At 36.1% G+C, this 15,189-nt stretch overlaps 1 protein-coding gene across 5 annotated transcripts in view; it reads right to left on the bottom strand.

Moving 5' to 3' along the window:
• The window catches only part of MIPOL1 (mirror-image polydactyly 1), a 195,920-nt gene that overhangs the window by 170,710 nt on the left and 10,021 nt on the right, over positions 1 to 15,189 (bottom strand). For 4 of the 5 annotated variants that reach the window (XM_082761244.1, XM_082761249.1, XM_082761248.1 and 1 more), the window contains exon 3: positions 812 to 959. The exons of the other annotated variant lie outside the window; for it this stretch is intronic. The gene's annotated coding sequence lies outside the window, so the exon portion shown is untranslated. The remainder of the gene's footprint in view (positions 1 to 811; positions 960 to 15,189) is intronic. 5 annotated transcript variants of the gene reach the window in all.

Genomic DNA, 15,189 nt, shown 5'->3' with positions numbered 1-15,189 from the left:
AAAACTCAAAGAAAAAGGTCTAGAAAGAGATGCAGGATAACTTGAAAAAAAAACAGGCAAAATTGTCAGATTCCCAATACAATAAAAGCTCTGTCATTTCTGTTCTTCTATTTCAACCAATGAAATATTTCAGTATTTTTGGAAATATGCACTTGCATAATTAGATCATTGAGGAACTGGCGTTCCTTGATCTTGTCGTCATTTAAGATTACATAAAACATCATAATAAATAAAGAATAAAGAACAGAATAGAAAAGCCAGACCAACTTACATTGTTTAAAACATTTATTTACTGTGTTTTGAAGTTACTTGAAAGCCTTAGAAAGCATGTTATTTGGCTAAAACATGAAAATAATTTACAATGAAGAAGCCTTAAAGAACTTATCTGAGAACAATCTAAAAAGAGGTTCAGGTAAGTTGAAGATTATATAACTGACAGAAGTTTTTACTAGGGGTTCTGAGCTTCAAAAAGTCAGATTCTTTCCACAAAGACAAATGGAAGAAAAAAAAATCCTGGAAAAGTTTCAGACCTAGAATTCTCAAGCCAGTTTCAGCAAGATTCTCTTCAGTTTTTATAAAAAGAAACCGATGGATGTTCTCTTCATTCTTACAACTTCATCATAAATTCTGATATCTAACACTCATTATTCCTTGATTCATCAAGCTACATTAATGTTTTAATTGCCACGACACTTGACACCAGAGGTGAAAAGAAGAAATTAGGTTAGGTTTCAGAGAGCCGAGAGAGCAGCTGAATATTGGCCCCACAATTTATTCCTGGGTGGAGCAAAAGAGCTCTAAATCCACTTACTAGACAAAGGAGGCAAAATCCTTACTTAGCACTTCTGAAACCCAAGCTCATTTTGATGACTGCTTTCTCATGCACATAATCTTGTTGAACAGTTTGAGTCTTGTTTGTCAGACGTTCTGGGCATTACAAGTTGCACTGCTTGGCATCACTAAAAAAAATAAATAAGATAAAGCAAGAAGACTTGATAACATAAGTATACATAGTATGCAAGATTTTACACATATACAGACACACACAAATAGAACAATTCTGAAGATATTCTTGGACATGCTGAAACTGTAAGACTTTTAGACTCCAGAGCTTCACCTTGTATGTTGAAGGAATAGCTAATAAGAAGGTTGGGTATTTGCACTAGGATGTCTTCTGTGTCTAATACAGCATTAGAAAAACCTCCTAAACAGCTTTCTATTTCACAGTCAAACTGGGAGGAAAGAAGGGAGAAAATCATTTGGAATATTTCTTGAACACTATGAAGAAAGGCAACTTTTCTTGATTGCTGTGCTTTTATGACGCCTTGCTGTTGAAGGCAAGACTTAACATGACTTCTTGTTGTCAAAAGCAAAACCTAACATGTTCAAACTTTAATGTAAAAAAGGTGTAATTTTTCTGATAAAGTTATGTCACTTTGACACTGCATTCACAGAGTACTTAATTCTTTTAATTTCTTCAAGACTTTAAAACCACAACATCTAAACAGTTATTTCCCTTTCTGAAAACATTTCAATAAGTAACAGCCCTCTTTTGCTTCCTTCTGATCTCAAGGCAGTATTTCACCATACTCAGTTCTTCAGTTGGACTGTGAATGTACTGAGTAGACAGGTTTGGAAAAAGAGGTACAATGGTTAGATGGCAGTTTTTGCCTTATATAACTTAGCTTATTAGAATATGCTCAACCTGCGTAAGAGTTCAGTGAATTTCTTTTACACATCACACTGAACTTCACTGAGGTGCAAAGTTACTTTTGATTTATAAGGATGCTCACTCTAAACAAAGCTAAATTTAAGGAAAAAAAAAAAGCAGTTTAGGATTTGAAGGTTTCCCAGAGTGTTTTCAAAACAGATTGGAATAAAAATAAAAATAATAAAAATAAAAATAAAAATACACTCATACTCTCAGAAAACCATTAAGAAACACCTTCCTAAAAACCTGCATCTCTAGATATCTGAGAAGTCCAGACACCCTGTAAATAACAATTGTTTGTTCCAAACACAATTTTAAAATCAGATAACAGGTTATTATTTCAAAATATTTTGTTTTAAAAATTGTTTCAAATATTGTTTCAAAATATTTTGGAGAATATTATCTATTTTTTATTAATTGAAATATAATATTATGAAATAATTTCTATAGCAACTGGAAAAAAATTCTGCTTTTACTCACAATATCAAATTCCTCACTTGCATTAGTAAACTGTAATACTTTTACAAATAATTATATTTTACTGGATTAGTTTAAAAAAAAAACAAGATTAACACACACACACGTACATATATATTTATCCATCATTGTGCTATTTTCACTACATGTGGGATTCTTAAGAACTAGCTGAATGGCTGCATTACTGGAAAGAAAATGTAATACTAAATACTCAGTAAACTGTTTTTTGTTTTTTAACTTTTAAGATAAATTTGCAAAGTGCATATTAGGCCAAACAGAAAACAAACTACTGGGCAGATATAACCAGTGGGGAACCTTAGTATGATAACAGCATATGCTATTTTTAGTAAGTTTTCTCTCATAAGTGCAAGATAGTGAATGTTTGCCAAAAGAATTTTACATCCAGGAGGGTTTTTGAAATATGAAAGATACTTTTAAACTATGAAGAGAATTATAATTTTTGCCTAATATTTAGTAACCTTCAGATACTGTAATTCCACTTCAGATCCTGGAAAAACATTCTGGAGACAAATATTAGTCTACCACTGGATAGTGAAGAGGAGGAACAAAATTACATTTCAAGGGGAAACTGTTTTAATTAGAGTTACCTTGTACACCTCCACAGCAGTCACCTTCAGTACAGTGTGAGAAAAAGTGTTACACTCCACAACCATGTTTATTTTTGCTACCATCACATTCTGAGGCCTCAAAGCAAAAGCCTAAATTTTGCTCCTAGCTATGATTACATTGCCATACCTTTATGCTACGCTAGTGTAGGAAACTAACTTAAGCACCCTTAGCTGGATGGCTGTAGGTATATTGCAGGACAAGAGTCTCTTGACACAACCATTACACACTCATCCATAACATTTATGATTAAAGGAATCTTTCACTGGTGTTCTGTTCTTTCATACCTTTAGGGTGCCATAAACAACCTAGTCAACTGGGTACACTACCATCCTTTTAACAGTTTTAGCATAAGAAATGGGTTCATTATGATCCTGAAAGAAATCTCATTGTATCAAAAAGAAAAAGTGCTACCTCACAAGGAGTCACACTTCCTTATCAGTCCTTCTGCAGTTTCATCAATCTTTGTGACTCGGCATTCTTTCTAAATGGCAATGAGGAGCAGACATCAATGATCTGGTCATCAGCCCAGCAAATTAAAGCTGCTGACCTGTGCCATACTACAATTTCATGCTCGTTAAACCAGATGGCACACAAAACCTTGAAGTCTATCCAACAAAGATCTTGATCAGACAGATTCTGATTCCTTCACAGAGCCCCTTGATTTGATGAAATGGAACAAGTTGGAACCTCACAAATCAGAGCTTTGAAGAACACAAAAGACCATTTGTAGTTCCAACACTTACCTAGAGGCAACATCAGGTCAGCACTCTTGGGCTGCTGAGTCACTTACACCACAACCCTTTGACATGACTTAACATAAGGAACAGCAGCAAATAACTGACCTCGGGGACAGTGGTGCTTCAACAGGAGCTCAGAAAACCTGGAGTCTATAACTAATAACAGATGTGAAAATGACTATTTCTGCATAACAAGAGCAGCTGATCAAGACGTCTTGGAAGCCAACACTTCTTCAAAATATCGAGCCTGACAAAATAACTTTTTGTCTAGTTAACGGTACTTGTTAAGTAGATGATACCTTGAGAAGTCTAATTCTTACCACTCTTCATCATTCTTAAAACATGATCTAACATCTCTGCATCATTTGGATCCCATCAACCATATCTTCAGTACATAAAAGTCTGCTTTTACAGGGCCAATCTAATTTCTCAGTGATATTTCAACAACAGTTCCATTCTTGGCCAAAAATTCAAGCAAGTTTTATATTAATTAATAAGATGTTAATTGGGCTACAGGTAATGTATGGGAAGATACTGAGAGAGTTAATACATATTTACTCCTTTGAATACCAAAAGTATCCAAATCTTTAACGTTATAAAGCAAGTGAAGAATGCATAGTAAGAAAGGTGGTGCTTATCAGTTTCACTTTATTTAATTAGTATTTTCCACAGTAGAAATGCATTTTGCAAGTGAAAAAGTTTCCATCTACTGACCTTGGCATTCATCAGAACCATACTGTGATTTATGCTGAGAATTCCAGGCCTTCATCTTATAAATAAATGTTAAATTAAACAAACAAACAAACAAACCAAAATAAAACAACAACAACCAAACAAAAAACCTATTATGCTTCTGTAAAACTCTATTTTATCTCTCTGTAACCATGTTGTGTCTATGCTACATATTTCTGTATTTCTGTGTTTGAATACAAGTCAAAATTAGTAAGAGGTATAATTTATTTTCTGATTTCTCATTATCTTGACATTTTATTATTTTTTTTTTTAATACTCAGGCTTTGATTCTATGATTCTATCTAGGGCTTCAACCCCACAGTTGATTTTTAGACAAGTACACTCTGTCTTCCAGAATACCTGTTCAAGAAATAAGCCAGCTAAAAGAATATATTTGCCATTCAGCAAATCAAAATATTGTATATAAAAAAAGTACGATTTTATGACAAAGAAAGACATCTGATTAGGGGAGAAAATGTAGCACCATGTGCAAATGACAGAAAATAAAAGCCACAAGAAATCACAAATTCCAGTGAAGAACAGTAGAAAGTAGAGTAGAAATCTGAATTTGGTGGTTCAGGACAATTATTAACACTCAGCTTAGATTTTTATTATTGCTGAAAAAGGTAAGCAAGGAAGTTTTTTTCCCCTATAAAAGGGCAGTCACAACTTTACACTCAATGCCATAGCATTAGCAGTTTAATATTAGCCATTAGTTTAACCCAGATGTGCTTTTTAGTGGTCCTTGAAAACTCACTTCACTGAGCAATTTTTTGGACTTAAATATAAATTATACAAATGCCCCAACTTAGTAGTTTAGTTTTTTTGTTTGTTTGCTTTTTTAGCACAAGCATTAATTAACATTACTTCTACTAACCACCCCAGTGTCTACTGCCCTTAGACATATGCATGTCGATGTCAAAGAAAGTCAACTGTTTCTCAAGCCAAGTTCTCACTACTGCACAGGCTCAAGTACTTTGTATGCAAGTGCTACAATTTACACAGAAGCTTTCTTTTAAGCAAAGTAAAAGGCTCAGAATAAGAGAAGGTCAAAAAAGAAACCAACAAAAAAACACAACTTAAAGATTTGTGCTCAAAGGTGGCAGATCTGAAAGAAAAGCAAGAAGCACAATTCATCCATGCCCCATGTGCACCAACACGCCCAGTAAAGCATTAAAAAAAAAAAAAAAAAAAAAGCCCACAGACATTTTGATGAAGTGGGAATGACATAGCTATACAGGCTGATAACAAAATTGTAATTTTCCAGACAGGGCAGATCTCCACCAGCAGAGCTGCCCCGCACAAGGCAGGACTGGTTCCCCCTGTGCCTCCTGCACGCTCGTAGTGGAATTCCTAGATGTTTGCAGCAAACTAAGCTGCTCACTGGGCCTTTGTGATTAAAGCAGGAATGTCATAACTGTGGTGGTCTAGACCGCTATGAGCAAAAACAACACATGGCAAAACGAGTGGCCCTTGGTCTGAAGTGGCTATGGTCAGGATGAGGCATGCTTAGGAAGTAGTACCTTGAATACCTTGTGATAAACACATGTGGAGAAAATAACATGAAGAACACCAGAATTAACTGAATAAAAGGTTAAAGAAAATAAACAATATTTTTGCAGCTTAACGTTTATTTGTGAACTGCTGGTGCAACTATATGCTTGACAGGAAAGCTATGAAGCTTTTGGTAGCTTGACAAGACAATCTACAGGCTTGAATGAAATGTTCAGCTTAAGGAATTAGAATAAATCTGATGACTGATATGCTACTGAATGTGACAGGCTGTCATCTGTTTTAAACAGGATCTATTCTAGGATGTACTGAAAGTGATTTTTTTCCATTACCTTAAACATACTAAGACTTTTTCAAATGAATTCTGGCTAATCTATTAGGACAAAAGATCTTCTCAAGCTATTGCCATTTAAATAAAATAATGAAATAGCCATTTGGCTTACTTACATAATTAATTCATGCTGACACTGTACTCCTGTGATTAATTTACATCCAGTCCACAAAAGCATACAACAAAAAATATTATTCTTACTTCCCAAGTTAACTATAAAATCAGAAGATAGAAGCAAGTAAGTGATTAAAGTAGTTTATCTAAGTCCTATTTATGTATATGTAACTCTATATATGCGTATCAAATTGTTTATCTGGTATCAAGACAATGCAGTACATTCTTAATTGATGCAGGAAAACATTCCTGTACTATTTTTCTTCATGTTATGGTTTTATATGAAAATAGGTACAGGGGTTCTCCTACAGCTTTTTCAAATTATGAAAAATTGATCAACAGAGGTCCTTCAGTAAAGCTGTATTGCAACAGATAACTAGAGATAAAGAACACTAGCTCTAATTTTAAGCTGGCCAGACCCTAAAGAACAAACAGTTAAAAATCCTAATACATACATATTTTAATAACTTTAAATATATATAAATAGACACACTTATAAACAGTGTAAAATACGTTAAAAATCTTTGGGAGGCAATTGATGCTATTTAAGAACAGACACAAGCATAAGAAACTTTGGTAAGATCTGACTTATCCTTCCTGTATCAGACTGTAAATCATTCCTGCATGAATTACTGGAATGAATCACTATCTCCTTCTAGAAATGATGATTCAAATCTATTCTACAAACAAGAAAGAAAAAAAAGGAAAAAGGGGTTTTGTGACACCCATCTGGAATCTGTGCCTTAGATACAAAGAAATAGAAAACTGATCATTGCTGGATAAGTAATGTCGGTTTGAACAGCACAACATTTACAAAGCTAAACAGGGAAGCAAGCACAACTCCCCACCTCACACAATCCACTTGCAAAGGGAAATAAAAATAAAATCACCACCAAAGCCATTCAGCTTTCAGAAAAGGCTGTCACCAACGCATACAATTTAAAATATTTTAGCTATCAGTTGAATTTCCCTCTTAGCTGCCTGAATCACATATAAACTAAAATTTTGCACTACACAAGAACAGTATAGTCTATACTGTTTATCTCATAAATCTCAATATTAGACCAGTTTCTCCTGCTAGTTTCCTTTATTGCCACACAAAAGTACCATAAATAGTGATAATTAGCCCACAATTAGGGGTAGTTAGTCCAGCAGGAAATCTGGTTTCCAGGCATTGGCTAGATAGTAAAATACATTGTGTATATGCTTACAAACAGAAAAATTAGCATTTTGTGAGATGCTTTGCATTAGATCTAGCAAGCTTACGCCTCTGAATGAACACTGAACTCCAAGCATTAAAACTTTGGCCTTTCCTACTGCTAAGATGCAAATTTAAGCTATAAAAACCTCAATGACCTCATGCAAATTAGTTTTCCATGCAATACTGCAGTTGTCAAAGTGTTCCGTTTCCCCCCATTTGCATTCGGAAACCATTCAGACCTTAGAAGACCAACAGGCCCCTTCCAATCAGTTGCTGTTTCACACCTGATCAATACAGAGGATTTGAAGCCCCTGCTGTACGTTATGATTTCTTGTTTTGCATGAGTGGTTTAAAGGGCTCAGTGCTTAAAATCTCACTCCCCAGTGAATGTAACTTGTCAACAGAAAAACTGTAGTAGGGAAATCTCATTATGTTACAGGTGATCTTCAATAGCTCTTTGCAATACCCTTTACTGTTAGGCAAAAACTCTAATACTTCTGCCCATACCATCATTTGGAGTTACTCTGTTTCAGTTACCACCTGAAATCTTTTAGATCAAAAGAGATGGAACCAGACCCTAGAAGCCTTGCATCTTCCCAGAGTTTCCCACAACTGCTAGTTCTACATGTTTGTCATCCTCCCTTCCTTCAGACTTCAATATCTGCTACTAAACATTTGTTGTATTCCTCTGCTAAATGCTTCAAGCACTACATAAAATCTAAATGGCTCTCAGAAGAAGCAGGTGCTGATACATAAGTAAAGCTGAACACACACACAGATGTAGGTCTCCACTTGGTTGAGGGCAACTGCCAAATTCTACCAATGCATCAAGCATAGAAAACCATTTGCTATCAGTCATCTTTTCATGATCTCTATACACTGACATGTGCAAAACTTTTATTACTATTATTATTATTTTTAAAACATTTTAAGGCCAACAAGTTTAATGAAGACTTGTCTTTTCTTCCCCACCTTTTAATGAGCAGGAAACTCATCCTGTTGACTCTATCATTCATTTCACGTTTCACAGAAGATTATTAAGCTCTTCTTTTGCTTCTAAGGGCAAACATTTGTTGGAATGTCACTTTCTGGACCATTTGTCTTTTCAGCTCTAACTTGTATTTCACGGAAATTTTTTTTCTATCAACAGACTTTTCCTGAAAAAGTCCTCCCCCTCTTCAAAAACAAATTCAAAACCAAAACAAACAAACAAACAAAAAAACCACACTCCTTTGACAAGAACATGAGCTAAAACTTAGTAATCCTTCCCTTGATGGCAGTAAGATTATTATATAAACACAAAACAAATCTTTATATTCTTCTACAGCTTGCTTTTTTTGATAATATTCCTGCCTGGTACCACACTGGTTTTTTTTTTTGCATTTGGGCTATCCAAATGATACGCTTTCCACTTAACTTCAGGTAGGTAATTTTTGCTTCTACCATTTTATTATCCAGGGCAATATCTTCAGAACTAAATGTACCATCATTCTCGTCATCATGTTTGCATATTTTGATATTTGAAGAAGGACAGCTGATAGCTCTGGACACTCAGACTTCTGACGTTTTGCACCACGCACTATTTGCACGAACTATTTTGTCTTTCTGTTCAGGAGGAAGGAGGCTGAGATGACACTATTCAGCTTAATCTCTCGTCTACTTGGACTTTCACCTGCATCTTCTATCTCCACCAAAAAGGAAAGTCTGTATGTACTCCAAGATCACTTTCAGAGGCTGAATTCTAATTGCTTTGTTAGCAATAGGGGTTAGCTTGGGATTTGTTAATATTTTCTAAGCATTTTGCCCAGATGTCTGCCACAAGCTGATCTCCTCAAAACTGATAGTTTGTAACAACAGTTAATCCCTATTCAAACTCTTCCATGTTTTGTTGGGTTGTTTGTTTGTTTTCAGTTTTTTTTTTTAAATTCCTCTTATAAACACATCACTGATCAGTTTCAAGAACAGGCTTCAGAACTCATCACACATATCACAATGGTCTGATAAGGTGACAACTACATGCAGTTGGCTGAAAAATAAGCGATATTTTAAAAACACAGTGCTTTAGAAAAGACTAATGCTTAAGACTACTTTATAACTGTCTCTACTTTTGCCAGCATTTATTGATGACAGACACAAATAGAAATTAGAAGGCAACTTCAACTTCAACTAAATGTCTAACTAACACATGTGGTTGCACGTTGGGAGAGAGAGCTCCAGACATGACCCATCCTTCAGTGCTGTATTGCAATTTGCTAATGTGCCATCTTAAAGAAAACCCGTGATTTCATTTTTTGCAAACCATAAGTGACTATTAACCATCAAAACAAATAAAGCAAACCAAATTATACCATTCCAGCAGAATTTTAACTCAATAATTTATTTCTGACAACTGCCTTCTTAATTTCATCTCACTTTTAACCTCATTCCCTAATGTCTGAATGCAGGTTTAATATTCATAATAACCAGCACAGAGAAACACATTTCCAAAGATTATTTCTACTTGCAACTTAGCCTAGTAATCATATGGTCATCATACAAATCTGCAGTCTTTGAGAATGATTTTACCTTCCTGTTGTGCTATAACGCACTTTACAGGAGTGTGACTGCACAGAAATATTAGTCAGAGCAGGAGCCCTAGGGACCCACACCCTTTCCATTGTTTTGAAGTGTAAACATAAGTCATTTAGAATTTCAAATAAGAAATGTGAGGTACATGGTACACAAAGTGTGTACCTTTTACAATCACAGAACAGATCTGGCAGATCTTTGAAGTAAGTACATTCTTGGCAGCAAAAAGAAAAACAAAACCAAAAATCTCACCACAACAACAAACTCACTACCTCGTATTGCCTCTGAAACATTATCCTGCTCTGTCCCTTTAAAATTAAGAGCTGTAACTCACATTTTCAAGTAAAATTAGCACCTTATTACTTAGCAACTGTTCTCACACTAGAGTAGTAACCAGTCTACCTACAAGACTGCACCTCATAAACTTATTTCTAAAGAAATTGTTTGCAACTTGCATATTCTTAACAGCTTTACAAACAGCTCACATAGAAGTGAATGAACCACAGCCACCCCATTGACTAGCTGAGCCACATGCCACAATGCAGGTGTGCAGACACACCATGCCAAATATGGAATTTGCAGGATAAGTTACTGCTGATTTTGAATTTATGCACTGTACTGTTCAAGTTCTCAGTGCTCAAACACTTAGTTTCAACAGGATTAATAGTTAGCATTAACAAGAAAATAAATATATATATATATACACACACATATACATATGTACATACATATGTATATGTGTATGTACATATACATACATATGTATATATGTATGTACATATATAAAGAGAGAGAGAGAGAGAACCAAGCACCCAAACTAAAACCGGATGATTAAATAGACCACCCTGGTGATGCCCTAAGTGCAGTGGGGCAGACTCAGATGCAGGGCCAGGTTCGGGTGTTATGAGCGCAGCCCATGCAGGGCCTGCTGCGGGCACAGGCTCCATCTCCTGGCTGCTGGCGCTGCACAGTGAGCGGAGAGCTTCCCACCTGCTAGTTTACATCTCTATTTGCTAAAGAAGTCCTGGTTCAGCAGGAGACTGTCAGCCAAATACATGTGCACACACCCACTGAGTAGGGACAGGTGTATGTGTATGAAATCTTTTATTATCCTTTAGGATTTGTAAAATATGGCTTGACAACTGTCCTAAAGAACCCTTATTTTTCTACAAGATGCAACATACACCTCTACATGCCTGATCCAGATGCAAAGCTTTATTGTTCTTAAAGCAAGCTATAAAGCAAATGCAGATAAAATCAGGAAATTACTGGAAATTGATTTCATAATGTCTGCTTGATTTGGGGCATCAGTTATAGGTGATCTTCACTTTCCATAGAAAGGGATTCCCCTACTGTCCAGAAGCAAAAGCTAGGAGGGGGTTCTTCACAGAGAGGGTGGTTGCACACTGGAACAGGCTCCCCAGGGAAGTGGTCACTGCACCGAGCCTGTCTGAATTTAAGAAGAGATTGGACTGTGAACTTAGGCACATGGTCTGAACTTTTGGGTAGACCTGTGCGGTGTCAAGAGTTGGACTTGATGATCCTTAAGGGTCCCTTCCAACTCAGGATATTCTATGATTCTATGATTCTATGATAAAAATGTTTCAATAGGTGATATCACCAGTCACCCAGGGTATTTCTGGGCTGTAGCAACTGCAGCTCATGCAATTGTAGCATGTTGAATTGTATACACCAATTTGGCTACCACCGACATATTATGTGCAGCATTTCTCAAATTGAGTCATTTAACACCCTCACCTGACTGACCCCACTCTGCCTTCAAGTCACGTATGGCAATGAAAGAGAGCAGCACATGTGCCCATGGGTTGATAATGCTCATCAACCAAGGCCATTTAGCATGAGCTCATGCTGTAGAAGAGAAGCTGTAGCAGAAAGAAGAGCCAGTGCTACCACTTCTATGCAGCAGTCCACATAGTTCCCTGAACTACTTTTGAACAGGCTTACTACAGGGATTGGAAAGGAATACCTGACAAATTAGTAAACATGCCCAACTGGTGATCACACACAGGTGGCAAGGCCAACAAATGGCTTACCAGGCACAACAATTCTCTTCTCCAAGGCATGCCAAGGAAGATCAGCAGCTAACTTAATACAGTGCAAGAAAAGAGACGGCACAAGAAAAGGGCAGTGGGTTCCACAACTTCCCCCCTGCCTTTTTCTTTGAGCATCCTGTCCTCTACTCAACACCAAGTTTAAGCCAACTAACTGGGGCTGAGTATTGTAGGAGGCAAAAGAACAATGAAGTCAGGGTAACAGAATCATGGAAATACTTATATCCCTCATAGTACATCTCTTTGTATGCCTCTGCAGGAAGAGATAGCATGACTTTAGCCAGAAGCACCTGGAAACAACCGAGATATCATTGCAGCAAGAAGGCAGGAACAGAACAGGGAGTAATAACACCCAGGCACTATGGGCAGGGAGATATAGTGAACAACACCACCAGTGAATTCACACAGCCCTACTTGGGGCCCTATTTTTCCAATTTAGTTTGTCCCTCTAAAAAGATAGTTGAAAACACTAATGGACAAACCTCCTACAGTGAACTCAGGTAGAAGATAGCTGCAAGCATAACAGAAAGAACAGAATGCTTCTTTGCCTTTTTTTTTTTTTTGGGGGGGGGGGGGGGGAACTTGAGGGAAAAACAAAGTTTAATCCTTAAAGGGGGATTTTCATTTGCTAAGCTAAGATTGTAATCAAAATGCATTTTTAAAACATAACTGAGTACAACTATGGGGTTGCTGCTGCCTCCCTTAAAGAACAATGACATCAGTTGAGAAGGATATAGGTGTGGAACCACATCCTTTTTCATCATATGTAATCAGGTGCAAAGAGAAAAGTTTAAGTTCAGGATTCCTGTGGTCTAATTAAAATAAATACCATTACAATCAGATAGACAAATATAGACCTACTGTTTGTTTTTCTTCAGATACAGGTCAAGTGAACTGAGGTATTTATTTGAGGTACCTCAAGACTCACTTTTATTGTATCTTAAACTGTTTTCACTGACAGCAAGCTCATGGTATCCTGACAATCAGCAGCAAAAATGAAAAAGTGTTAAAAAGTTGATTAGCATATGTGAAAGCAGATATTAATTAGTATCTGACATTAATTGTCCTGCTTTGATTACTGAGTAACAGAATGTCCTTGATTCCACCTGTATCATTCATCTAGTGATATTTGGAATAAAGACATTCAGTATAAGGAAACGTTTTTGTAGTTCTGTCAAGGAGGCAATGCACTTCAAAAATATCTAAAAATATCAACTACTGTCCAAATAGAACTGTGTAATTTTACTAGCATTTTTATCACCTGCCCAGGAGACAAAAGTACGTTTGTACTGTTTTTATACTGGTCTAAGTAGAGACTTTTTTTTTAAAGTTACTGGATGACATGCAGAAAATGCTGAGATTCTGGCTGAAGTCAGTCTCTCACATTTGGGATTTCAGATTTATTTATTTTAAGAATATCTTCACAGAAAATTCATATTGTCAGCTGCCACTCTACTTGTATAAATAAGTCTGTTGCCCCATCATAATTAAAAGTAGAAACAAGCACTGCACCATTATGTCACAAAAAGAAAACAAGGCTTGCCTTCACTGAAAAAAAAAAAAAGAATATTCTAATAAATGCTTTAGAATTACATTTTCTGAAAAACAAACAAACAAACAAACACACACCTAGGTCCTGGAAAATTCAGAAGAGAGAAGACGCCGCCTACTGCCACTATCTATATCACATCAGCCCAAGGTAAAGCAGCCAAAGGAGAGCTGCCAAATGTGTCTAAATGTGTCTAAAGTCACATAGCCTTTGGAGCTTTCAGAAATACTGAAGAATACATGAAAGCTCTGCTCAGTCTTCCTGCTGCTGGCCAAAGCACTGAAGAAAGCAGCCTTTCCTCGTCACTCTCCAGAATAATACTCCCTAGGCGTCAAGGGCCATCAGGGAAACTTTTTCCTTCAAGCTATCTGAAGAAAAAATATGGTTTGACAAAGTTGATCCCTGTTCAGAGCACAGTACCAACAGCTGCCACCTTACCAGGGCAGGGAGAAGGAACCAAAAGGTCTCAGGGAGGACAAGGCAAGGAAACACAGAAGACAGTGTTTCTGGTAATCAGTATCTTAAATCTGTTCTTGTGGCTCAACTGAATAAGTTTCCAAGTATAATTTTCTGTCCATGACAAAAACATGAAAAGGAGATTTTTCAGTTACCTTCTCCATAAGATGTTCCTTGCCATCTTTTTTTTTTTTTTTTTTTTTTTTTCTTCTCTCCTCAGCAAAACAACAGAAAAAGCTGCCCTACAAAAACTGGGAATGTGTGCCGCAAATAAAAAGCTGCACAACTCCAATGAGTTAAAAAAAAAATAAATAAAATAAAAGTTGTTTAGTGTTTAACGTCACTTTAAATCCTACAACATTTGCATAATTTTAAGAGTCAGCAGAAAACATTCATCAGATCTTCAAGTTATGGTGGCTATTTTCTAATGCCATTTTCCTCATTACAAGGAGCAAATGATTCCTACAGTGGATATAGCAAACTCTTTAGACAAGGAAAGCCACATCCTAACATTCAAATACAATGGAAAATTGAAAATCTGCCTGTATCCCTGCACAGATACACACGGACACACTATAGCTTACTATGATGAAAAATACTTTGTTTCTCACATTTGTATCTAAAAATTTAGATGACCAAATTACCCCATTCTCACCTACCAAGCACCTAACCTTGCAAAATCCTATAGAACCTGAAACTTTATTTACTTGAATGAGTCACAATGACAATGCATTGAGAAACTGAATCCTAAAGCAAATCCAACTGTAAATAAAAAAAATAAATAAATAAAAATTAAGAACTGTACTTGACAAAAACAAATAGTACCTAAAATAATACTAATAGCTTTATTATAGGATGGGTATAATTTATGCAACAAGCATAAATGACAGGACACTGCATTAAGATACACATCTTCACATTTCATCATCTAATCTCTGTTATGTAGGACTAACTGATCACAATAAAATACGTAACTAATCATATTTGTACACACAAATACCATTATTGAGAGTTATGAATACTTAGAAAATATTTATTTTTGCACAATTGCTAACAATGGCATTGAAATGACCACTAGAATGTCTTAGAATAATTTTCT

The sequence above is a fragment of the Aythya marila genome, assembly GCF_965140915.1.
Source record: "Aythya marila genome assembly, chromosome: 5".
Classification (NCBI taxonomy): domain Eukaryota; kingdom Metazoa; phylum Chordata; class Aves; order Anseriformes; family Anatidae; genus Aythya; species Aythya marila.
The sequence above is the reverse complement of the archived record's forward strand: the minus strand, read 5'-3'. Positions and strand labels throughout refer to the sequence as shown.